At 41.8% G+C, this 27,819-nt stretch overlaps 1 protein-coding gene across 2 annotated transcripts in view; it reads right to left on the bottom strand.

Annotated features, from left to right (window-relative positions):
* The window catches only part of Ptchd4 (patched domain containing 4), a 92,248-nt gene that overhangs the window by 27,404 nt on the left and 37,025 nt on the right, over positions 1-27,819 (bottom strand). The window lies entirely within an intron of this gene.

Below are 27,819 nucleotides of genomic sequence, written 5' to 3'. Positions count from 1 at the left end.
CCTTTCTAAAAAAAGTCTTCTAAAAAGAGGGAAAGAGAGAAGCAATTTAACAGATTTTTCTTTCATTTCCAGAGGGAGTTCCCCAGAGTCATTCAGCTGAATGTTTTCCAAACTTTATACTATGAAGCATTAGCCTTTCTAGGTCACTGTATAGCATCTTGAGTCTAAAATTAAAACCATAAATACTTAAAAATCTTAACTTCCACCAACGCTTTAAAAGCTAGTGAAACAGACATCTTCCTTTGCTACTTTCCTGTGCTTATTTTACACAAGAAAGAGCTTTACGAAAGACATGGCTAAAAAGCAAAGGCACCCAGAGACTATGCCAAGATAAAACAAAAAAAATTACATGTCTACTTTTCCTCCTTTTCTATTTATTCACTCCTGCTTATAACAGGATCCGTAGGATTTTGCGTCCAATTACAGGACATAAAAATTGGCAACTCCATATAAACAGACAAATCAAGATGGCGCCATGAAAGTAGATGGAAGGCTACCATCTCCCACAACAGATTATTAATAAATATTGACTCTCTGACAGTGGGCATTGCATGTAAGGTTTCAATAATCTTGTGTGCTGACATGGACGTAGAAGCAACTGTTCTAGAGCCCACCTTCCCTGACTCAGTGCTCCCCAATGCCGGCAACTTAGCACCATGGTCCTGCTTTTATACCCTGTCCCTGGTAAGGCTGGGGCCATGGACTCAGGACTACATTTCCCAGAATCCTTGCTAGCAATGTTAAGTCCACCAGTAACAGATGCTTTTAGGATGTGGGGAGAGAAAAGAAAGGACAAAGACATATGTGGGTGCTTCAGGAGGAAGAAGCAGATGTATCTAAATCTAAATTAGCTATAGATATATCTCTCCCTGATAGAAATTGTCTCATACACCTAGATCAAGTAGCAGGAAGTAAATTGGAGACAGAAGTTCACCAACAGAATCCTGTGCATAGGTTATCTTTAAGAGAATTTTCTAGAAATTGATGCTTTCTAGAAACACACTCACCTGTCATATAAAGTTACCGACAGCACACAGACAGGTGGTTTCATGAACTAATATTTATAAAGGGGGAGGGAGGGGGCTGATACAAGGTGAAGGCTGTGTGATTTTGCTTAAAATGTTAATTCAGTGACACACAAGAGATCATCACGAGGAAGAGACATCCACATTTCTCTCTTTATGACAGTACTCGGCACCAAAGCCAAGACGTGGAAATACCTAATTGTACATCACTTGGTGAGAGGCATATGGAATACTATTTGGTGATTTTTTAAGAAGGTTAAATCCTCTCATTTGAAATAATGTGGAGTTGAGATGTATGCTAGGTGAACTAAGCCTGACGCAGGAAGACAAGCATCACGTGTGCTTTTCTCGCTCACAGAGGGAAGCTGAGAATGTTGGGTGTCCGATGCTAACAAAAGAGCTGTGGTTATCAGAGGATGTAGAGAAGAGAAGGGAAAAAAGGACGGATGGGGGACCGTTGGCAAATGGGGACTTAGTGATACATAGCTGTAAGAATTTCCGTTGTTCTATTGGACAGTAGGGTGTTTATAAATAACAGCAATGCTATATATCATTGGGAATATATAGCATATGTATAGCACTGGGGATATAGCAATACATAGCAAATCTATCTATCTATCCATCATTTGGGAAAAAATAGAAGAAAGATTGTTGAATGCTCTCACCAAAAAGAAGAGTTAAATATTTGAGCAGATCGATATGCTTACCCCGATTTAAGTATTACACAATGACCACATGGAACTCAATAAATAGGTAGAATGTGTACTTTTGAAAGTGTATGTTAAACTGCATGTAAATTTTGTAAATTACATAGAAACAAAAGTGTGATAAAATACACACTGGCATTTCTGTGAGAGTGGCACTGGAGCTGGGTAGTTCTGCTTCTCAGGGGTAGAAATGAGAAGGATTAAATTCCAAGGTCCACACAGGCAAAAAAAAGCACTTGATGTTCTATCTGGAAAAAAAAAGCCTAAGAGCAAAGGGCTGGGTTGTAGCTGAAGTGCTAGAGTGCTTGCTTAGTGAGTTCCAGGCCCTGAGTTTCAACCTCAGTACTGCTGCAAAGAAATAAAAGAATAAAATACATGGTGTCTCTGGGAAGCTGGACACTCATTTTGATGCTCTGGAGGGTAGACCTGTTTAAAACTGTGTTTATACCCTGTGAGGTACATCCCCGTTTACAAAAGCAACCATCAAAAGCCTCGGGTTATTCTTTTTTCAGGTCAGGAAGCTCCTGCAACCTGGAACTCGGCCTAAGCACGGACCTCTATTCCAGAGACGCAGTTATGTAACTCAGCCCTTCACTTTGTTCATGTGCTTATGGCTCAGAATGACTTAGGGCTGTTTATTCAAATCAGACACACTCTCCAAGGAGGAGGCACCACTACCCTGAAAGCTGTTCAAAATACTGTCGCAGAAATTCAAAGGGGATACCAGCTAAGCAGCTGCAAACACAGCATGGGCAAGAACACCATGGCTGACCACCTATCATGACCACCTTGAAACAGGCAGACCCCTCGGACACCTTGGAAGAACAGGAACTTGTTCTAGCTCATAATAACCCATAAGTACATGGGGTTGTCTTTCATAAATCCTTAGGGTTCTGAGTAAGAATAGAGGTTAGGAACACAAAGCATGCACACACACACACAGACACACAGACACACACACACACACACACCCCAGCTTCGAGGACAGGAAGTGAGCTGCAGATTGAGGTGATTTTTGTTGTTCTCGTCACATCTAATACAGGTCACAAAGTTGGCTTTAGTGCTGAGCACAGATGCGTTCCTAAAAGATCAAGGTGGAAAAGATCTGCTCACAGAAAGTAGGTGTGCTCATTTGCTGAGAATCAAAGGCAGCTGCATTTCTTTTCCTTCCCCTCCCCTCCACCATCCCCTCTTCTCTCCTTTCTTTGCCTTTCTGTTCCTTTTCCTAGCCTTTAACCTTCTTTTTCCTTTCCCCTTTTCTCCTCTCTCCTTTCTTTTCTTCCTCCTCCTCCTCTTCCTTTTCTTCTTCTTTCTTTTTATTTTGGGCAGTACTGGGGTTTGAACTCAAGTCCTTGCATTTTTTTTTTTTTTGGACTTGCTTGCTTCCTTGGCTGATTCGTAAGACAGACAATAACCCAAGAAGTCAGGAAAATAAACACAAGAGACTAAACAAATACCTCTATGTTTCTCTGATCATGGGGAGATACTTCAAGAGGAAGCAGAAGCTAAGGACACCTAAGCTACCAGTGACAGTCTCTCTGTAGGAGATGGAGGAACAAGGCCAGAGAAGCTGCTGCGTGAAGGTGTGGAGATTCGGATTGCGGGCTGTGGGTGAAAGGAGTCTACCGTCTCCAAGGCTCCCTGAAGGCTGCGCTGGCTGGAGCTGGGGGGGGGGGGGGTGGCAGCGTTGATAGACAGGGCTTGGTGGGGAAGGAAAGGGCTGCTGGGTTTTGCTTGGGGTCTTCGCCATTCTCGCAGGAAATCTGCAGGGGGGCCCGGAACTTATTTCACTGTCTCTGCTTGAGGAACTCTGCAGGGCCTGCTAGTGTCCTTGACTCAAGGTCACAGTTCCTGGAGGCAGTTCTCTCCATGCCAACTCTTCATTTTCAGATTTTATTATTTTTTTTTAGCTCCTTCCTTTCATCTTAGAAAAGTAGCCATGTTACCATCTTGCCTACATCCATGTTCTGGGGCAATGGTTTATGAGCTGTGATTCCTACCACATTCTGTTTCTTCCTTGGGTTGACTGTTCCGAGCCTTCTCCCAGCAGGGTTCCTAAGTAACACGTAGTAAAGAGCTTGGACTATTATTATTAGAAGTAGTAGTAGTAGGAGTATGTTAACAAGCCTCTGAAAGGGGTGGAAGACCTGAATCACAGAGAGAACAGAAGTTGGCTATGAAGCAAGGTTCCTATACATTCTGCAGGTTCAACCAGGAAGGGTTTATATAGGAATCAAGAAGGATAAGGATTAAGTCTTTCTGGAAGGACTTTTAAATTTTTGGCAAAGGCTATGGGGACTAAGGTATAGCAATTACATAAAAAGGAAAATTCAGGTTTTCAAGGAGGAAAACAGAATCTTGCTTTGAGAGAACTTTTTTTTTTTTAATACTAGTTGATTGTCTAGATGTAGCATGCATTAAGATAAGGTAGACATCATATGCTGAATAAGAGAAGTCAATCAACTCACAGAGACAAATATCATTTTTTTATGTGCAGAATGTAGATCTTTTTTTTTTTTTTTTTTTTTTTTTGGCCAGTCCTGGGCCTTGGACTCAGGGCCTGAGCACTGTCCCTGGCTTCTTCCCGCTCAAGGCTAGCACTCTGCCACTTGAGCCACAGCGCCGCTTCTGGCCGTTTTCTGTATATGTGGTGCTGGAGAATCGAACCTAGGGCCTCGTGTATCCGAGGCAGGCACTCTTGCCACTAGGCTATAACCCCAGCCCCCAGAATGTAGATCTTTAAAAAAAATCCACAAGAATAGTAGAGTTCCAACCCCCCCACAAGCAAGATGAATTTGTAAGAGGCCCTGAGTTCAAATCCCAGTACCAGCAAGAGGGTGAGAGAGGAATAAGTAAGAGATCTTCTGCTTATCTCCAATTTTAGTAAGAGATGTCAGCCTTTGCTGCCTGGGAGAAAACATTCTGGAGATGCCAGACGGAAACAGGGACCCAAAGAGCTAAATCTGGGCTTGGCTGGAGGTATCCAGAACCAGCACAGGGACCAGAGCAGGATCCTCTAGCAGCCTGGGTCAGCTGGGTGTGATGGGAAATGCCCGTAATCCCAGCACTGGGGAGATGGAGGTAGGAGGGTCGAGAGTTCAAAGCCAGCCTGGGCTTCTACTGAGACCTTGCTGGGGGGGGATGGAGGGGGAGGGAAGCAATGCAGGATGAAGAAGTGCCGGGACTAGACCCTTGCTCTCCCAGAGGCCTGGCCTACAACCACTTGACCTTGAGCTGCCCGGGTGGGGGGAGTGCTTTCACAGCACGGGTATTCTGACCACAGGGTCTAGCAGACTAGGCAAGAAATATTCCTCCCAGGGTTAGCAACGTCCAAAGAGAGCAAGACGATCTCAAGAGAACAGCTTTGTTGTGCAAATTCCCCAATCCACTGGATTCTTTGTGGGGAGACTCTAATCCTTAACCCTACTTGCCTCAGGGCCAAACAGCAGACAACTAAACACCCAGAGCTGTGCTGTTGGGGATTCCCTGCTCTTTTCTTCCTCCTTTTTTGGGGGGTGGGGGGGCGCGTCAGACAGGGGAGTTTAAATTAGGGCCTGGACACTGGCTCTGAGCTTTTTCCCTCAGGGCTAGCGCTCCATCACTTTGAGCCACAGCGCCGCTTCCCGCCCTTCTCTTCCTGAAAACCCACCCGTCACTTGCGGCTCAACCGTTTAACTCTGCCCATCCATGAACATGGGCGGTCTTGCCCATCCATGAACATGGGCAGTCTTGCCCATCCATTCCTTCCGTGTTTTAGAAGTTTCATTGGGGAGCTCTTTAATCTTGGCCAGGTTTATGGCTAGTATTTTAATTTTAAGAAGTTTGGCTGTCCTGGGTTTTGAACTGAGGGCTTGGCACTTTCTAGGCAATTAATTGCTCAACCCTTGGACCACGCTGATATGTGACGGTAGAAACGCAGTCAGTCACGGGAGAGGTTAACCACACCCAGAGCCCTAGCTTGCCTCAGGAGGCTGAGATTGGAGGATCAACTGTGAGTTCTGCTTTGAGTTTCAATTTTATTGTGAAGGTGATGTACAGAGGGGTTACAAGTAGTGAGTCAGGAAATGAGTATGTTTCTTTTTTAACAGTGGCTCCCCTCGAGGATGTGTGTGTGTGTGTGTGTGTGTGTGTGTGTGTGTGTGTGTGCGCATGTATACTCGTACTCGCTGGTCCTGGGCCTTAAAAATAAATAGAAAAAAAAAACAACAAAAAGAAAACAAAGATTTAAAAATTCACAATAGGCTGGGAATCTGGCCTAGTGGTAAGGTGCTCGCCTCCTATACATGAAGCCCTGGGTTCGATTCCTCAGCACCACACACATAGAAAAAAAGCCGGAAGTGGCACTGTGGCTCAAGTGGCAGTGTGCTAACCTTGAGCAAAAAGAAGCCAGGGACAATGCTCAGGCTCTGAGTCTACGCCCCAGGACTGGCAACAAAACAAAACAAATTAAAAAAAAAAGTAAAACACAATATGCTGTGGATAGAAGAGAGGAATTGTTGGGAGAAGAGGAAAACAAACCAGCAGGAAAGGAGAGAGGAGAGAAAGAGTTGGGGGTGAGCGTGATTGAAGTACTTTATAAACCTACATGTGATAAAGCATAATGAAGCCCATTAACAACTGTAAAATAAATGGAGAATGAAGGAGATAAGAGAAAGCAAAAGCAAACAAAAGAAGAGACCTATAAAGACAGGTGTGAAAAGCAAGACAAGAGAAAAAGCAATTACGGGTAAGTTTTGAGTCACTGTTTTGAAGAGCATTGACATTTTTCATTCTGAGATTTGGGGGGCATGGAAGATGAGGGTAGATTTCATCCAGTTTGATACACTGGAAACAATAAAATTCCTAACTTTTTTCCTATGTAATTTCTTTTTGCCTCTTTAGTGGGAGATTTCAGTAGACATGTAAAATTGCCCTCAGTGCTTTTTAGATGACAGCATAATAGTTCTATTGATTGTGGTGCTGAGAAATCTAGATTTACTCGTCCTAAATTATTTTTAATGCAATTCTCTGTTTACTTGTCTCTGCTTCCTTCTTTAGCGGCTCTGAAAGGTGGTGATCCCTTCTTAATTTTCCCCGTATTCTGGGCACTTACTAGTGACTGGCACACAGTGTATGTCAAGAACGAGCCATTTATTTGCCTGCAATTATTCAGGGCCCCATGCTAAGAAGCATATCACAGCTGGCTTCAACTTCCGGCTTTTCTGTTCTTTCTCTCTCTCTCTTTTGTTGGCTAGCTGGAGACAGGAGCATCTCAGATTTGTCTGCCCAGGCTGGCTTCAAACTGTGATACCGAGATCACAGCCTCCTGAGTAGCACGAGGCACAGCTCCAGGCAAGTTTTCACTTTGTAAACTGTGGAGCCAGTCCTGTACTAAGAATGTTATCTATTTCACAACCGAGGATCCATCCTGCCCCACGGGAGGACGGCCAGATCTCTCTTTTGATCCTAACGTGACTCGCCCACCTCTCTCAGAAGACGACGCTTTACATCCTAGCATAGAATTTGACCAGGTATCAATCAATCTCTCAGTAAAGTAGAAAACAGAAAAACAGCCGGAAAGAGAATGTCAAAGATAATCAAGAAGAATGAAATAAATTGGCATAAAATATAATAAATCATCGGAACCTTGTCCAAGATCAAGATGGAAAACTGGATTGAAATATATGTGTCTCTCTGTGTGTGTATGATGTGTGTGTATCTATCTATATCTACATCTATATCACAATGATAGACCAATGAATAGAGCTCCTACAAAGTTCTGCATACTAAAGAAAGAGGAAAGACTGAGGAAAAGTAATAATCTTAGTGATGTGTAGCATCACTAAGGTTTTAAATATTATTGGCCCACCTAAGGAAGATGAGTGGTAAAGGATGCCAAATGCCTGTGTATGTGAGAAAAGATGATGGAGTGAAAGTGACAGAAGTGAAATCTTCTAGAAGGCAATACGTTGGAAACATGCGGTTGGGTGGTAAGGTAGCTTTGCGTTTAATTTTGTTGACAGTGATATTCCATGCTTGTTTGAAAGTCACGAGGGGCCCCGCAGTGGAAGGAGTTATCTCCTGGGCTGGGCTGTGACCACAGAGTCTTATCTCTCTCTGTTGCAGCGCTTCTGGTTTAGGGCTCCAATTACTCTGCAATTATTTATTATGAGTCTGTTCACAATAAAAGATATGCCTCTCTAGGGGCACATTTCAGTCTTCTTAGCTTCTCCAAGACTGCTTGACACACAATGGTATTCACTGTTAAGTCAATTAGAGAGTAAGTTTATACACACATGCCCACACAGATGCGTGCACACACATGACCACAGGAAAGAAGTTTATGCAATCCTCAGAAACAGACTCGGTGCACTGCAATGTCGAAGTGACCACGGGGGATTGTGAGAACGAGAAGAAGCAGGAAAATGATAAGTTGTACCCTTCGGAACAAAGCCGTATGATCTTCTTCAACTTTTGGGCAGTGGATGTTTTCCTGGGAGTTTGTGACAATGTTGACAATTGCATGAAAAACAAATGTGTGACTGGGACAATGTCCTGCTTTTTGTTTTTTAAGTCTCAAGGTTAGGTCCTTCCTTGTCATGTAGTTAGCATTTTTAATGACCTGGATACTCACACACACACACACACACACACACACACACACACACACACACACCTGCATACATACATATACACACACACATATTTTAACATCCTGGCCTTGTGATAAAACCATTTAAAGAAAAGTCTTCCTACTTGCAAGTATTGGATTCACTACTGAGTTTGAATGAGCTTTCGGTCTAGAAGAAATCTTTGTATACTTCAGTGTCCCAGTTTGGATATAACGAATGCCAGCCCTGCCCTGTACACCTCAGAATTCCATTACATTAAATGTCCTAATAGCGCTGTAGGAAAGACTCTAGATGAACACAGGATGGTATCATATATTGATGTAGATGAAAACCGGGGTAGTCACTGGGAAATTGGACTCAGAGGGTCAAGCACAGAGCCTATAAAATGAATTAAGGGAGCAGCAGATCAAGGCCCGGTGCTTCCGGTCCAAAGTGCTTTGCATATAGAATTCTTCCATTAAGAAAAAGAGACTAATGTGGCTGAGGGCTACGCAATAACTTCCCGGGGAAGTGCTGGCGGCTTAAGCCATTGCGTTACCTGAAGGCTCTGTGTGGTCTGAGTTGGCACCTGTCTTCGCTTTGGAATACTCTCTGCCAGAACTAATTGCAGGCTCAGGAGTGAAACATCACAGAGTCTTCTGCAGGGGCCATGGTCTCTCAAAGTGTTCTGGGTTCCCACTTCCATTCGGTATTAAGGAAAGGCTGCATGTTAAACCCTTGAAATGCTATCTTTCCCAATTTACAATAAACACAGGCTGGGATGAGGTGTTTACTAATGAACCAGAGAACTGGAATGATTTGAGAAAGATCCGCATTGTCCTTTTCAGGTCCTCATTAGGATGATTTCAACTTTTGATTCCCATAAGAAGCACCCTGTCCTGCCCTGTGCAAACCTCTTGCTGAAGTGGTAAAGCAGAATGACTAAGATGTGAATTCGGCTCTCGGGGAAACTGTGTGCGGTAAACGGATACCAAGACCTGCACTGGAGCGAGGAGGGCACCCAGCCCTCGTGGGTCAGAAGGGACAGCGCAGCACAGCCTCAGAAGATGGAGTGGAGGGGGGGCAGATAAATGACAGCATTGAGGCAAAGACAAGAAGACGCAGAGGAGAACGCATGCCAGCAAGAAGAGAGGGCTTAGGAGACATGCCAGGGACGGGCTTTTCTGTTTGTTGATTTTCCCCTCCAGTCTCCATTCTGGAAAAGAGAGAACGCTTGGCTCCTGCACTTCATCTCATTGTAGCAGCAGGCAAGCGGCTCATCTTTGCTGTGCCCTCTGTCCCGCAGCCAGAGCCTGACTTCGCTTCCACGCTCCCTTCTGCATTCTGTTCCATCACGGAGCCAAATGCACTCATGACAAAGACACAGAGACCCTCGGAGCAGGAAGGGTTCTGGGATACCCCAACCTTTGGATGCTCTATGCCCGACGGGCAGAGTCCTTGAATCTGCAAAGGCAGGGCTTCTCCACCTTCACGCTGACACTACGACTCTATTGCTATTGTTAATACCTTTAAGGAGTTGCACAAAAGGCTTTCAACTCACCGTGTCAGTTGGTGAGTGGAATTCATAGGGATCAGTGTCAATCCTTTTATCATGGCTTCCAGCTCACCCAGCCCCATATACGCCCTCCCTTTCGGAATGGATTTGTTGTTGCTGTTGTAGTACTATCCTGTGGCACAAGCGAGCCATGCTCATCTTTTACCCATTAGTAACCTTCCTCCTGATCTGACCACCACCAACATGTCCCAATGTTGTTGATTATCCTTCATGGAACACAATTATCTCCAGTTGACAACATTAAAATACTCTGGAAGGCATCTCCTATTTTTTCTTACATATTTACCTTTTGAATTATGCATGATATAGGCTAATATGAACATTGATTTTTATTTACTGACTAAAATCTATTGGCAAGCAGGGAAGTTGGTTGGATAGACATGAAAACATCAGCCGGAAACCTATCTGGAGTTCAAGGCATTTCAACCTAACTGGATTGGTATAATCAAGTGGTAGCAGCTGTAGTCATTCATTTACTTTCACCTGGTGGCTATTTATTACTACATACAAATCTTGAGGAGTCAATGATTTTTAAAAAAGGAGAAGAATGTTGACTCCTCTTCTAAAAAGTATTCATTGCTTCCTCCTTGGAACCTCTGTGAAACTCCCTCCTAATTACTTAGACGTTCTCTCTATTCTTTAGTAGGTTTCCAAAGAAATGGCTTTTGATCATGCGAATCACTTCTTGAAATCTAGTTCTAAACGTGTTTTCTAGTGTCAATGGTAATTACTCAATACCATTTATAACAAAGGAATACTGTCACTTTTTTCTGTAAATAAGTTTCTCATAACAAAATTACCAGACCATATATAAGCCTGTTTAGAATGATCACATTTCTAACTGGTACTTCAAAGTAGAAATGATGTTTATGAAAGTTAAAGAACATCGTTATTGTATAACGTCACCTTCTAGCACTAATTACTTCAGAGATACTCCCCCTGGAAAATGAGAGACACATACAGTGTTTCACTCTTCCTCAATTTTATTAATTACATATGTGTCCATTTTAAAGATTTGTAGTACTTGTATTCTGTCCTCTAGATATAATTCAGAATTGGTTGTTTTTATCAGGTTCTTTCCATTGAGTTTTATTTGGGTTCTTTTATTTTACTTTTTGCCAGTCCCGGGGCTTGAACTCAGGGCCTGGGCACCGTCCCTGAGCTTCTTTTTGCTCAAGGATAGCACTCTACCACTTAAGTGCTACTTCTGGACTTCTCTGTTTATGTGGCGCTGAGGAATCGAACCCAGGGCTTCACTCATGCTAGGCAAGCACTCTACCACTAGGCCACATTCTTAGCTGGGGTTCTTCATTTCATCACAACATTTGGGAAAGTTTCTTACTTAGGAGACGATCTTAGTCTTTATGCTGAGTGATGACTTGGGTGCTAATGGGTATCTCATTTCTATTCTGCATTTTTATCTTCTCTAGAATCATGTTTGTGATTATGTGGATGTCTTTGTGTCCCTCTCAAGTGAGTCTTCTCTCATTGGTTCTTATTTTTGTTCTTTTTATATAACGCCTCAAGTCTGCCTTCCATGTGGCTAAATATATTTTCACTCTTGTTTGTTCCACCCACTTCTTTTTTCCTGAGCTCTGTCAGCTTGTTTCTTCCTTTTTAAATTTTTTTGTTATCTCTTCACTTTTTCAATTTTCTTTTGTATCTTTTTTTTGGTTGCATTTTTTAATATTTAGGAAGGGTCATGTTGTTTGTGTCTTACAAAGCAAGCTTTGAGGTTTGGCCATTTTTCTGGGACAAACTGCTCTTTGGTTAGGATTCTGTCATCTGCTTGTTTTGCTTATGTTATTTTTGTGTGCAGCACAAATCTCTCCAGTTACAAAATGGATACAATTCGATGTGGACCAGCATCTGAAGACTCCTGAGGGATGTTGTTGGGAGGGAGGTGGGCTGGTCCCCCAGGATAAATTCAGGCTAGCTCGCTTGAAATCTCCTTCCTTTACCATGCCTCTGTAGCTCTGTATCTTCCCTTAGCTCTCAGCATTTGAGGGGCCAGTTTGGCTGGGAGTGACAGACGCCTCCCCCCCCCCCTTCAGTGATAATTCTGGAGAGCAGATACAAATCCATACCACTTCCTTTCCAGTGAAGTAGATGACATCTCCTCGAATCCACCTTTCCTAAGCTTCGATGGTATCAGACCAAGCTCTAGTGGGACGTCATGGTGTCTCTCCCAAGGCTGGTTTGACATCTCATTTTCCTCTATTAAAAAGATGATTTGTGTGTTTCTTATAACTGTGGTATTTAGCCGACAGGAAATCTCCAGCACGGCATAAGCTCAAGGAGATGGATATATATATATATATATATATATATATATATATCGATATTTTTCATTCTCTTTCATCTTTGTCTGGGATAATAAAAAATATCTTTCCTCATGAAATCTGGGGCTGAGAATCTTTCTTTGGTTGCTTTCCTTGCTTTGCAAAGGAGGGGAGCTATTTAAAAGGTATGTAGCAGTGTCTCTAATTACAGGCATGCCCGCTTGTTCAGGCTGACAAATGCCTTCAATAGATTACAACCTGATCTCCCCTGCTTTCTGACTGCCTCATCCAATAGGGTGCTCCATGCTGTATTTTTGTATCAGATGATGTCCAAAATCATCCTCATATAATCATTAAAAGGTGTTGTCCATGAGCAAAAGTTTACCTCTTACTCTCCACGTCCTATCTCAGTGCCTAGCAGAAGGAAGCCTTAAATTAATGCATGAATATGATATTAGCTGACCTCCAAATAAGAGTCTGTCACCTTAGAGGGCATTCAACACAGACAAAATAAACAACTTTAGAAACGAGCTTTAAAAACCCTAAGATTGTGTAAGTGAAAGCAGAAAGTAAATAATCCCGGATGTCTTGATAACGTAAATTAAAGAGATAAATACAGAAATACTTTTGGAAGCTTTCTCAATAACATTATATGTTTCTGAAAGTTAGAGTATATAAAATAGTACATGATAAATATCAAATAACAAGATAGAAGCAAGAAAATTATGCAAGAGAAGAGATGGGAAAAGAAAAAGAAGGGAGTTGTTTTAGAATTTATAATGTGTGAGGATTGCTTATTTGCTTGTACTTTTCTGCAGAAAAAATGTTTTCATTATGCTGAAAGGTTAGGGGTGGTGAGAGTCTTAATGCTGCTTGTGTAATGCCAGCATTGGATTTTGCATAATTCAAACTCTGTTTTTGAATTCCAAGTGAGAAAGGCTTAATTCTTGATGGTTTTAATATTTAGTTTCCTTCTCTTTCTGTTCAAACAAACATCAGAGGGCAACTAAAAAGCATGCCATTAAAATGCTTTTTAAAATATCTTTTTCTGTTTAGGGAAGCACTGTTGGTATTTCACAATTTTAAGGGCAAATAACTAAGATTTCCAAATTTAGTTTTTCATATTGCAGCTCTGAACTAAAACTAAGCATTTGCACAATAAAAATGATGGTAAATATCTACAGTTATTTCTTATTAGATTTAGGAAGAATACTGAAGATGATACACTATTAGTAAGCTCAGCAAAATATATCAACAGTTTAAATATGAAGTTCATGTTAAAAAAATCCTAAATATTATGGTATCTAGGCTGACATTCTAGTGTTAGAACCTAGTAAAACCTACTAATTCTTCTACCATTACACCAGACAAAAATCTGTGGATTATAATTGTCAAATATGTAGCAGTAAATGAAACTATATTTAGCTCAATTACTATGTAAATTCATAACAACATCATGCATTAACATTTGAATCAAAAGGACTTTAATCTCTTCCCTTAGTGATAGGGCATAAAATTATGGGGTCTAAATAAAAAGTGATAACCACAAATATATGTCTCAGAAATATATTTTCATTAGCAATAGTTTTATGTATTATTCACACATTGGTAATTATAATTGGTCTCATGATTACATTACAAAACAATGGAAAGATTTCGACTTTGCTATACACTAAATTGTCTTAATGTAATTGTTTAATAATGTCTTTCCAAAAGAAGGAAGTGATTTTGGTTGGAAGATCTGAGATAAAGAGAAAAGAAGAGTTTTATTTATTTTTTTTTACAACGTTGGGTATGTGTGGTATGTTAGTTAATGGCCAGGAATTGCATTGAGAAGAAACAATATATTCTAATGAGGTTAATAAATAACATTAGAAATAAAGAATTACACAGCAACAAAATGTAAGTCAGGAAGGACTATGAGTAATGGCAAAATGATATCTTATTTTATCATATACACAAGGAAATGAGGGTTTCGATTAATTTTAGATTTTGATCAGTATACACACTACAAATTATAAAGCAAAATCAAATTTTTAAACTTTCACAAATTGAAAAAGGGAAAAGTGAATAATAAGGTTTATGAACGCATTTCAAAAGATGGACCAAACATTAACAATATTAAGAACAACGGAACAATTTTAGAGAGGAAAAAGGAAGATGGCACATCGGATAGACTGAAATCCAATCATATGCTAAATGTTACTAAAGGGACGGAAGAGATCAGATTCCTTCATTAAGGGACACAGGCTTTAACCTGGAAACGATCTCCAAAGGGACCTACAGAAAAATCCAAGAAAACAGCTTAATATTAAAGAAGTGGAAAACAGACACTTAACTTAGGAAGAAAAGTTTTTAATGAGGCTACGTTAGTAGCAAAGACTGAATTTTTAAAAAGTAAAAGTCATGGTATACTGACAAAATATCCATCAAGAAGCTCTAACACACACACGTACGCACACACAGACACACGTGTGTGTGTATAACACAAACTCTCAGTGGGTTGCTATGAAAGCCAGCATGCAGATGATCAGTGAGGCAGACACAATAATGGAGAAAATCAGGAGGCTTCTATAATGCTATTAATATTCTATTTCCTCACCTGAGCAGGGTCAACATGTTAACACATGCGTAAAGCTTTTGTACATTTTCTGCGAGTACACACTTTCTGGATTTATCCTTACATGGAAGGCAGGCTAAAAATCAGTATGCATATTGTCTTCTCATTTTGTCACCTCATTTTTACTCTTTACCTCTATGTCTACGTCTTTACATATCCATGGATGAGTCTATCTATCTCTCTACCTACCTACCCACCTACCCACCTATCTGTCTATCATCTATCTAATCTCTCTACGTCTATCGCTTACCTATCATTCATCTACCTATCTATCATTTATCTATCTAGCTACAGTCTTTGTCATCTATTGCCTTCGATGGTAGGTTTATATTTTTCTCTCAGTGTTTTCCTATAGTGGATATCTATTCTTTTTGTGGAAATGAAAGCTTTTTATATACAACTCCCCTCCCCCCGCCATATCCAAGACCAGAACATGGAGTTTCTAGAGATGGTGTTTGGTAGCAGGATGGGTGTGTCGGCCTGGAACGTGGGAGATGAATAGCATTGGAGGGAGAGGCACAGATACTCACTGAGGAGGAAATACTTGGAAAGCGGAGATGCTGAGAAGGACCTGGGATGGGGGTGGACAGCCAATTAGATAGAAGGCTCTAGAAAGTGTGCCAGGAACCAGTGCCAGTGCTATTTTTAGCTGCAAGGGAACCAGAATCACAGCACAAAACAAGGACAGGCGGTTTCTTTTACATTTAATTGGAAAATACGACTAGAATGGCAACAATTTTATACCCAACTATGTTTTAGCTTAAACGAGGTAGAAGGAAGAAAACAGCCACCGTGACTTAGAAAGGCTGATGGGGGGGGAGGGGATTCTCCATTGCGATCATTTTTCACATGCTTTTTCGCCTAGAGAGCATGAAAGCTATTAATGCTCAACTCAACTTTTCCCAAAGGCAAAAAAATATGTGTACTTAAAAAATTCTCCTCTGGACTCTTTCTCAAAAACATACATTTAGCCCAATAGTCAAAAGAGATAGAAAAGTCAGTTTACTCTGGGAAGCTTTCCTTCAGTACTTCAATTTACTAGAGAAAGAAGATTTCAGGAATTATAAAAATTGGGTGAGTCTTGGAATGTTAGTTCACACTTATAATGTCAGCTCCTTGGAATGTGGAGATTGGAAGGGTCCAAGTCTGAGGCCAAACTGTGCAAAATGGCAGTGAGACTCCAATCTCGACAAATAAATGGTGCTACATGCCTGCAGTCCTCTAATCTCAGCTCCTGCAGGACAGAGGTTGCAAGCAGGAGGTTAACATCCAACCAAGGTTGGTCTCTGGCAATAAACATGATCCTACTAGAAAAGTAGCTAAAGCAAAATAAGGCTGGCGGGTATGGCTTAAGTGGTAGAGCTCCCACCTAGCAAACAGGCTGCCCCGAGTGAAAACCCTAGGACCATGAAGAAGGTAGTTAGGGCTGCGAATCCTACGCAATGCTCAATGTGATGCAGTAAGGAAACCACGAACTTGAGATGGACAACATGGCTGCTGATGTCCAGGTAGGCAACACAGACTGTTGCCCAATCCACTCGTTTCTAGGGTTTGGGACGGTAGAGCGTGGGATCCATTGTCTTTGAGGAAGCGTGGCTGGAAGATTTAAGGTGAGTGACCAGACTTCTGGGAAACATTTGTGACCCTGCAGGCCACTGGACGAGAAGCTCAGCAAGGCCTAGAAAAGCTCTCAGTCGGGATAAGTGAGATGTGTTTAAGAAGGAACAACTTCCATACATGTGTGCGTGGGGAAGAGGGATGAAGGATGACTCAGTTCCTAGAAACCAGTGAGGACAGGAAGTGGATACTCATTTGAAGGCTAAAGGTATTAAAAATGCTACCCGGGCCCCGGCAAGCTGTAGACAAGAATGAGGGCTTCACTCGAAACCAGGGAAGGATAGACTTCAGCCTTTTTCCTTCTGGCAGTGATACTGTTCAAACCCAACACACACACACACACACACACACACACACACACACACACACACACATGCGCCATGATGCATGCCATGGGAATAGTTATCCAGGGCAAGACCAAGGAGGAAAAAGAGTGGAAAGCACAGTGTGGAGGTGATGGACACACAGAATAGATGGACACAGCCCATGACTGTTCAAGGTCTCCCAAGCCCGATGGAGGAGCAGCCCATCGGTTGGTCGGTTCAAAAATAATTTCTAGCTCTTTCCCTGACTTGTGTAACTATCACCTCTTTGTACATCACCTTTTTGATAACAGTGAAACTTTTTTTTTGGCCAGTCCTGGGCCTTGAACTCAGGGCCTGAGCACTGTCCCTGGCTTCTTTGTGCTCAAGGCTAGCACTCTACCACTTGAGCCACAGCGCCACTTCTGGCCCTTTTCTGTATGTGTGGTGCTGGGGAATCAAACCCAGGCCTCATGTGTACAAGGCGAGCACTCTTGCCACTAGGGCATATCCCCAGCCCCACAGTGAAACTTTTTTAAAAGGCCCCGAACAAATAAAAAGCAAAAGCAAATTTAAAAAAATACCTTGGACGCATTGCTAGGCCCTCCCCCAGTAACTGAACACACAAAAAAATATGGGAAGTTTTGTTCCCATACATGAGGATTTCTGACCTAGCCTGAGAGGTAACAAAACACACGTGAACAAGGGTAGCAAGAAAGAAAAACTGGGAGCTGATCATCCCTTCATGAGTTTGCAAGGTAGCTAGAACTACATCATAACACAAAGGGCCCTTAGGTCTTGAAACCTAGAGCAAATGAGATATACAATGGGATTTTCAGTCAATGGATCATCATTAGACATAAAACTGCCTCGTGGACCTAGAACAGTTTTGTGTTGGTCAGAGCAAGAATGTGAGGAGATTGGAATTAAAAGCTATGTAGAGAGTAAGCCCAGGGGCCTCCTTGGCTAAACCTGTCCCTCATCAGACTATGATATCAACACAGCATTGTGTAATTACTGCACATTCATAACAGCATCCGGACAGGAGGAGTGCAACTTGCAGACAGACAGTGTACCACTATTGCTTTCAGGCTTTCATTTTGCAGGAGAAGATTAAGAAGAAGTAGGATGGCCAGAGGGATCTGTAGGCCGAAAGAAATCACATATCAACAACTTTAATCGAAAATGCATCAGGAAAAAAAAAGTAGGGAAGATATGTGGAAATCAGGAAAAGATGTGGCTGTTTGAGAATGAATAGGTAACTGAGAAAGAAAGACAGAAAATCTATTTGCTTAGTTCATTTACTTCATCTGGTGACTGATTGTGGGTAATCTGGTGAAAGCCTATGAAGAAAAGGAAGGCAGTATGATGGAAGAAGCGGGAGAGCAATGTGAATGATGCTCACACAAAGAGCTGCCATGGGAATGTGATCAACATTCCTACAGGGGAGGAAGGATTGTTAGCAGATAGCACCTGTCTCCCCATAAAGTCTTCAGAGTATTAACTAGTAGTTTCTGTTGTTGCTGTTCCTATCCTAGGGCTTGAACTCAGGGCCTGGGCAAGTCTAGTGCTCTACTACACGAGCCATAGCTCCACTTCCAGCTTTCTTTGTAGTTCATTGGAGATAAAAGTCTTATGGACTTTCTTGCCCAGGCTGGCTTCAAACTATGATCCTGAGACCTCAGCGCACCCCCCGATTCTTACCTAGTACTTTTATATATACCTTGAAAAGGAGTCTCCTTAGATAGATCCTAACAGACTTCTCTCGTGTCAACTTGGCAAGATTCCTGCATTTGGAAACTGATTTTTATCAACTGTGCTTTGAACATATGAATTTTTGACCTATGAAACAGATATTCTAATTTCATCTTGCAGTAAAATTACAGGTCATTATGTAATTGATTCTCTTGGAAATTGGGCTCAGCTTTCCTGGGCAACTATAAGCTCCCCATCGCCTCCAACCCTTTGAATTAGGTTAACTTGTCTAAAGGAGAGAAAGCTAAGGTGTTAAGTAAAAAATCACACCTCTAGAAACACTTCCATAGATGACAGCAAGAGTTTTGTAGAAGCAATAGCTAACTACAGTACAGTCACCCAGGCTGGAAGCATTCAATTGCTCAAGTTTAGTTTCTGCCTCCCGTTATCTTGTGAAGGAGGTAGTGTAGAACGGGGGAGTGATAGATTTTCTTTTTTCTTTCTTTTCTCTTCTGCAGCTAGCAGAATTAAGGAACTAGGGTGGTAGCAGAAGTCTAGAGGACAGCCCATGCTGGTCAAACAAAAACCTTGGGGATGGTTCTGGTGGCTTTATTTCTTTTATTAAGAGGGATAGTTAAGTGTCCTGACCTCTTAATGAGTAACAAATGGCCATCAAACAACAAACAAGCACCCCTAGCCAGGCGCAATTGCTCATTGCCATAACCCTAGTCAGTCGGTAGCAAAGGACATGAGGGCTGTCATTCAAGGCCAGCTTAGGTAAAAAGTCAACGAGACCCTTTCTCAATCAATAAACCACGTATGGTAGCCATGCTTGGGTCTCCACTGAAAAATAACTAACGTACAAACGGGGTGAAGGTGTTTTGCTGAAGCGCAATAGCACCTCTCTAACAAGAGCAAGGCCCTGAGTTCAAGGTCCTGAATCACCTTATCACCAAAAAACAAAGGAAAGATACCACCTTTAAGCTGAATTTTCACTTCAATTTGGAAATCTAAATCTCTGCATGAAGTAATCACTTTGAAAGAGTGTTTAGAAAAAAAAAGCCATCATTCTAAACTTTGTGAATAGCACGTGCGTCACGCTTGGATTTATATCTATTTAAACACCCATATACACACACCTTTGCTATGAAAAGAAGTAGTTATTAAAAGATAACATGATTAAGCACACCAATCATTAAGCAGAGTAGTGACAACACAATACATAAACTAACCCTGCCCTTGACCATGAAGGGAAAAAGAAGGAAAGTATGTAATGATATATCATAGAGGGGGAATCCATCATTTTAATATTATTCCTGTATAAGAAGTGGCATGCAATAAGCACTATACAGTACATGTTCATTACGTCTCTCCTCGTCTTAGTCCCAAACCTACTTATGTACTGTCTGTTAGCAAGTGTATGTTTTGTGATATCATTTAATTCTTCCTTTGATAAAGTGAGCCATCTAACTTTTCACCAACCCAGATCTTTCTTTTAAATTACACTAAAACATAAGTTAGCTTATTTTATAGTTGGTACGTTCTGGTAAAAATATCAGTTTTTCCTCCATTGCCCCTACCTCCCCTTTTTTATTGTCTTTTAGTAATATGGCTATCTTCTATCCTAGTCTTTACCTATGTTCTCTCAAATACTAATAGCAAAACTCAGAATGAATACTATATTGCTTTCTATTTTTATATTAATTTACATTATGGCAGTCAGCACTCAACTTGGCATGCTACACTTTCAATGGAAAGAGTCACCAGAAACCTCACAGAACCAGGAATATCTCTTTTCCTGCTTGGGAAAAATCTATGAGGGCCAGCAGTAGCAAAGAAAGCAACCTCATATTTAAATTAAATTCCAACTCAGGGCTGTCTGCGCGCACATTGGTATTCTCTAGGGGTACCTGTTATTATTTATAAGCCTGGTCTCAAATCTCAGAGTTTTGAAGGCATTAGTCAATCACAGAAGAAGAAACCAGCCTCTATAACACACAGATATTTGATGAATAAAGCCACGACGTTCCAAGAAGGCAAGGGGGAACTGACGCACAGAGCTTCTTCGGTTTGTAGAATAAACATAAGGTATATTTCATTTTTCTTTGTCAATTTTCGTTGTGATAGATGACAGGATACACAAATCCTGGCTTGAAAAATAATTGAATCTAGGGACTAAATCTCCAGCTTTTTAAGTGAATTTTATCTGGAAGAGACTTTGTTTTTTCATCAGAAAAGCAATGGTATAAACCTCAATGTGTTACCACCCTTCAAGTGTTCCGGGTTTGAGTGTCATTTCAAGACCATACTCTGATGACAGTTGTGGCTGCCTTGCATTGGAAATATTTTTCTGGAACATTCTGACTTGTCAGCCACGTCAACATGGGCTGCTTTTGATAGACATGCATCTGAGGATCGCTTCGTTGGAGAAATGGAGCTACCACAGTTCTACCATGCTATGCGTTGCTTAAACTGCTGCTGCTCTACTTTTCCTGCCTGATTAATATTCAACCCTCATTTGCATTTAATTAAAGAAGTGAAAAAGTCGGGGCAGAGCATTTTGCACAGCCCGAGACACATTGGCAAATATTTTTGTGGGAAATTCTAAACTAACCTACAGAAACTGACTCTTGCAATGAGCAATGTCACTAGGTTCTCACTGAGTAAAAGTGAGTTATATAACAGTGCTCCTTCACATTCCTAAATGCTATCCAAAGGACTGGGGGAGCTCACTAGTAGTCAAACATGCAAGGGCTGGAGATGGAATCCATAGATTATGCAGAAGCTTAGAGATTCAAGGTAAAATTTCTACTAATACTGGGCAGTGCTATACAACATAAGGTGCAGAACAGTCAATAATATCTCAAATTCTTGGCATAGAAGTCAACTTCTCCCTAGGCCAAAGTCGCTTCCTTTCGCATTTCCTGCAGAAAGTCTAAGAAAACAAGAGGGAGACAGTGTGTAAACTCAGTGAAGAGCTCTGACCCTGGAAGCCCATGACAAAGCTACACAAGAAGTACAGAAATCAACGCAAGGAAATTAAAATTAGAGAATGACATGTAGGGGGCAGCAAGCTATCCAAGATAAAAACAACCAATGGTTTAGATTTCCCAAGTCGATATTTGCAAAACATATACTATTGCCACGTTAGACAATAGCAAAGGTGTCAAGAAAGATCAAGTTCTAGACCCCAACAAAAAGTCTAGACGGGCACAGTAGGCTCTTTTGTCTATTCAATGACAGGTTGGCTAAAGAGTCATCGTGGAAGGGCCATTAGGGCACAGTCAGTCCAGTGTCTTCATCTCACAGAAGTGTGAATGGCAGGGGCCAAGAGAAAAGACATTATCAAAGAAGGGAAGAAGTAAGATCTGGTTGAATCTGGAGTTTTCTGACTCCAACCTGTAAGTTTAGAATTCATTCAGGTTATTTGCTAGCATCAGGATATTACTCTTTAATATCCAAAGCAGTGTGATGGAAAATAATAGCTGCAACTGAATACTTATTTTTATTTGTTTGTTTATTGTGGCAGGACTGGGGTTTGAACCCAGTGGCTGGCACTTACGAGGCAGATGCTCTGCTATTTGAGCCACACCTCCATCTCAGCCCTCTAACAGCAGTCAGTTCCAGAAAGACTTTGATGCATGTAACAACCCCTGAGTAGAATAGGTCCTATGACATACCAACTTAGAGAGAAACATTTCTAATACATAATGTAATTACTTTAAACATATTGTAGCTAGCTACCAAGGCTTAGTGCCAACCTAAAATGCATGAGAAGAAATACCTTGGTCTTATGTCTTGGACACAACAAAACCCCTTCTTAGCTGCTTCCAGCAGGATTAAGAGGTATGGTTACCTTGGTGTATATTGTAAACTCTCGTTGTTGGCTTGCTTTCCCTTGATCAAATTTAACTCAGTGCTTACTTAGCTCCCCACCTAGCTATTTATAGCTAGGGAGTAAAAGATTTGTTCTTGCTTACTTGCTGATTTATTTTTTGAGCCGTGAATACAAAATGCAGGCAAGTCCTTAATGCTTCCTAGTTATCCTCATTATTTCTCTTCTAATTCAGATTCTGCACTTCCTTCATTTTCCAAAAATCAATGCCTTCTCCCTCCACTTCCTTGTTAGATGTTGACTCACTTTACATTTTACTCCCAAAACGGAAGACACTGAAGAAGAGTTCCGCCTGCTCGTATTCTTTGACGCCCCAATCTGTCTGCAGGTGTTCCTATATTTTATTTTTCTTTCACGGTAGATGAACTAACTGCCCGTGACCTCATATAGAGCCAACGACTCCAGTTGTGCTCCGGAGTGACTCCCTTCTCTTCAACTCACTGACATCACTGCTGCAATTTTTTGTTTTTGGTACTTTTCGATCACGCTTTTTTTGTCCTGCACATTTCCAACGGGAGCTAAGCGTTATTAATTTCCTTCTAAACCAAGACTCCTTAGAAAAATTACCTTAACTCCCTGCCTCCACTTCCTCCTCTCCAAGCTCTATTGATCTTCTGTAAATTACTCCTTTGCCCTCAGCAATCCCCCAAGTCGCTCTTGTCAAAGGCGTCGGTGGCCTTCAGATTGATAAATCAAATGGCCACTTCTTGGTTCTCAGTGCATGCAATTTCTGTGCAGCTCTTGGAACAATGGCCATTTTGCTCCATAGGCAATCCGCCTGATCCTTCCCATTATTTTCCAAACCAGGTTTATCTTCCCAGGCTTTGAGCATTGACAATGGGCTCCAGCTGTCAACTTGTAATTTCTATCAATACTTAGATTTCTAGCTGAGCTTTTTGGAATCGGCAGCTTTTAACGATAGCGAGGTCAGGATGAATCTCAAATTTATTTCTCCAGATCCAGTGTACAGTTGCCGTCTCTGAAGCTATTCTCCAGGATTGTCTAGGATAAAGTCCTCCGTTTTGATGTCTAACAGGTTATTTCCCACTTAACAGATACAAAAACCAAACTTCTGGTATCCCGAAACCATTTCTCCCACGACCTGCCTACTCTGTTACATGATGAGTGTTCTCCATTAGTTATGCAGTCTTCACGGCTCACGGTTAGACCCTGATTCTTCTTTCTCTTACATGGTACGCCTATCCTTCCGTCGATACTGTCGATTCTATCTTTGTGTCTGTGTCCTGAGTCGAAACCCTGTGAGCCATTATCGCTCTAACCATGCATTCTCTGCCACCATTATATCCTAGACAGATTTCGAATGCACTTCTTTAATCATATATATGTATATATATTTTTTATACATGTATATGGTTATCTTTCAGATAGGCCCTTGCTTTATTGCCCAGGCCAGCCTGGGGCAGCCATCTATGTCTCTTGGATAGCTGTGATTACAGGTAAGACGCCTACATCCACCTTGTTTGTGAAGAAGAAGGTGTTGTGAACTTATTTCTCAGGTTGCACTTGAACTCTGATCTTCACTGCCTGAGTACGATTATAGACCTCTGTAACAACATCTTAAAAAGTCACTTTATGGAACATCTCTGCGGACTGCAAGTTAATTTACATTGTATCGTCAAAGATACATTTCAAGTCGGTCAGACCACACCCTCCCGTTTCACAGTGGATTCAAACATCTCTCTCGCCCGGTGGAAATACTTCTCAGTGCCTTCCACTGGCCCTCTTCTCTCCTGCCTCCAGGACGGCCGCCCGTTGCTTCAGTCCAGCCCGCTTCCTTGCTCTGCCTCCACTTTGCCACCCCAAGTCCTGTCACAAAGCCTTCCCACACCCAGTTCTCCTCGACAGACACAGTCTCGCCTCAGACAGGAGCATGCCTCTTTCTTTTCCTTCCCTGAGCACTCAGTTTTAATTTTAATTTTTTTTTGGCCAGTCCTGGGCCTTGGACTCAGGGCCTGAGCACTGTCCCTGGCTTCTTCCTGCTCAAGGCTAGCACTCTGCCACTTGAGCCACAGCACCACCTCTGGCCATTTTATGTATATGTGGTGCTGGGGAATCGAACCCAGTGCCTCATGTATATGAGGCAAGCACTCTTGCCACTAGGCCATATCCCCAGCCCTCAGTTTTAATTTTAAGTCTGAGAAAAGGACTTCTGTTTTACTGCCTATCTATGCTTTTTTCCTTATTTTTTATTTTTGTAAAATTGTGCGTCGACAGTGAAAATACTCGATATTTATTTATGTTATTGAGCTGTTTCTCCCCCTCTGAAGGCCTGAAGTGGCCAATCCACAAAGGCAACCACTTGGCCAGTTCTGTTCAATGTCTTTTCCTTCAGGGACTCAAATTCCTCAGCATTGCTGGGCTCCGACCCAACATGGATCCACCAATCATCAGTGAAGGTGGGGATGGTTCCAGAAGACCCAAATCTGTCTCTGGAAACCTGGACATAAGCAAATCATCTCTAGGTGTCCAGTGATGCCAGCGTGATTGGCCTGAGACTCCCAGCGCGTGATCCAAACTCAAAAGCGGCAGGGAAATAGAATCGTTAGCCCGTTGTCACGGTTACCATCTGCAGCTTGCCAGCAAGGTGCAGCCCCAGCCAGCTCTGCGTCGGTGTGTGACATCAGCCCACCCTCCCGCTGCCAGACACAGGAAACACGTCGATGGCAAACAAACGGCATGTAAAGGAAGCCAACCGTGACCACCACGCGCCATTAGTGGCATTCTTATTGGTGAATGCTCGAATAGAGAAAGAGAATGAGATTAAAGCTAAAGGAAGCCGTTTTGGGGGTTCACCAGAACTTTCTTCTGACTTTGATTAACATCGGTCTAGAGAAGCTGTGCACACCTATTTTCATCCTCTTTTCTGAACCCAAATCTGGAATGGACCATTCGGCCAATACAAATTTGACCAATATACATTTGAAAACACCAGACCCAAACAACTGTAGACTACTTCTGGTACTGTATATATGCTTGTAAAATGAGCCTGGGGGATGCTAAGTAGATCAATGAGGAGGAAGAAAGAATGAGCTGCTGTGTTCAGAAGGAAAACAAGTGGTCAGAGATAAGGCAGCGGTGCTCATTGCATTTGGGAGATGGACAGTAGAGGTAACCCAGCCAGCCTTGGATGCAAGATTTGATGAGGCTGAATGGTCTCAATTTTGACACACAATGGAACACACACACACACACACACACACACACACACACACACACACTCACACCCCTCAAAGAAGTAAGGGATAGGAATAAAAGTTGGTTAAAAAAAAAAGAATCGGGAGTCTTTTCCTTTCACCAAATTGACTTGGAATTGTTCCATTTTGATCCCTAATTCACCCCAGGACTCTTTTCAGTCACTATCACTAACAGATACATGGGTGCCAAATTCAGTTTATTTCCATTCAACTTCATATTCTTCACACTTCCTTCCTAACCTCATGCTTTCTATGTCTCATCAACTCCATGTACCTGAGGCTCTGTAGACGAGTCTGGAATATATTTTTTTATTCTAAAGTCTCGTCTCTGTCTCTACCTCTTCCTCTTTCTCCCTCTTTCCTCAGATTGCAAGGCAGTGGAAACGACCTGACTTTACATCTTTGAGGTTAATACATATCTTAAAAGATTTTTAAATAAAGGAATAAGCCAATGCTAATGTCAACAAATAAAAATGAAATGCCTCATATCATAGGAACTTCAAAATTTGGAAACTTGAGTAGTCCAGATTCTTCATTTCACGTATGAAGCACAGAGCCCCAAAGGACTCTCCGTGAGCACTCAGTGTAACACATGATGCTACCAACCCTGCGGTGAAAATGCAGGATTCCCAGCCTTGTGGTGTGTTCTTTTCACTCACTGGGTCTCAGTTTTGACCATTTGACTGCCGTCATCATTTCTCTATACCCAAGGAGCCACAAGCAAACAGACTTCCTCTTGAGGGGACGACAAGTTCCAAGGCTCTGCTTGTAGGTCTTTGGTTGCTGTATGTTCAGAACAGAGTGGAAATGTTCCTTTCAGAATGGCAGGAACGCCATTAGCCAAGAGTGCCCAAGTCTGCTCTTACACCATCCAGGGTGATTTCTTGTTGGAAAGGTCAGTACAGAGGTGCAAAGGGTGAGCTGTGGGTCGGCATTTTCCATCACCACAGCTTCCTGTGTTCTTGTTACTTGTTTAAGGAATGAAAACAACACTGACTTTGTAGAAACCAGCATTACAATGTAACATCAGGAGAGGTAGATTTTTTTTTCTCTGCTTATTTGTACACAGTCTATAATTCTACTTTTCCTGGATAATCTTTCTATTATCAACTTAATTTGTCAATAGTTTTTTTTTTTTTTTTTGGCCAGTCCTGGGCCTTGGACTCAGGGCCTGAGCACTGTCCCTGGCTTCTTCCCGCTCAAGGCTAGCACTCTGCCACTTGAGCCACAGCGCCGCTTCTGGCCGTTTTCTGTATATGTGGTGCTGGGGAATCGAACCTAGGGCCTCGTGTATCCGAGGCAGGCACTCTTGCCACTAGGCTATATCCCCAGCCCCTTTTTTTTTTTAAAGCCTGAGTAGGAACTATGTAGTATAGTTTGTCAATGTTGAGTGAGTTGCGTTTCATTTCATTCACATTGTACGATCCTTATAAATCTTATCTATTATTTGAAGTCATAACTGAACTGAAAAAATAACAAATTTGGTTTATCCTTAATTGGTCACAAAATTTTCCATAAAGTCATTCTTATTAGTCAAATGAATATGCATTTAAAGGTGATATGCAAAATCCAGGACTACTCAATTTCTTAAAGCCAGAGGCTGCTTCTTGTTCTTTGTTGAATTCACTTAAAATACCAGGTTAACTGCTAACACTTGCTAAACTCATTAAGGGTTTATTATCTGCTATTAACTTTAATTATATTTGATTACATTTACAAAACCCCACAATTATTTGAAGATATGCACTATTCTCTCCCATCTTATGCGAGAAGACATGCATGCTCAACAAGATGAGCTAACTTAAGGCCACAATGAAGTTGGATAAAGAAGTTAGCACCTCCAAAGACTCTCCCTTTTGTAGCATCAAACGCACCAAGATTTGCTAAAGTGGACATAAAAGGCTTAGGTTCTGTGGAAGGTTTGCTGACCATCCCACCTCCATCTTCAATGTTTGATAATAAAACCATTGTTCACGCCTTATTTTAAGCTATGAAGTTGAGAGCAATTGCATTTTAGCGGAAGACACTCTTGCTCGGGTGGGTTCATCACCCCAAGGCTGGCTTGCCAAATCACAACACACCGGGGAGAGAACTCTACGTCACCATTATTTTCTCTTTGTTGGCAAGACACAGCAGGCTTGTTGGTAGTCCTTTGCCATTCCTATTCCCAGGTGCTATCTTCTTGTTCACAAAAACGCACTCACATGCAAGCAAGCAAAGAACATGCAGACGTCGTTTATGCATGGTCAAGAGACCACTTAGGGGTGGATGGGAGAAAATTCACCAATAGGCATA

Source organism: Perognathus longimembris, chromosome 6 (genome assembly GCF_023159225.1).
Source record: "Perognathus longimembris pacificus isolate PPM17 chromosome 6, ASM2315922v1, whole genome shotgun sequence".
Lineage (NCBI taxonomy): Eukaryota > Metazoa > Chordata > Mammalia > Rodentia > Heteromyidae > Perognathus > Perognathus longimembris.
The sequence above is the reverse complement of the archived record's forward strand: the minus strand, read 5'-3'. Positions and strand labels throughout refer to the sequence as shown.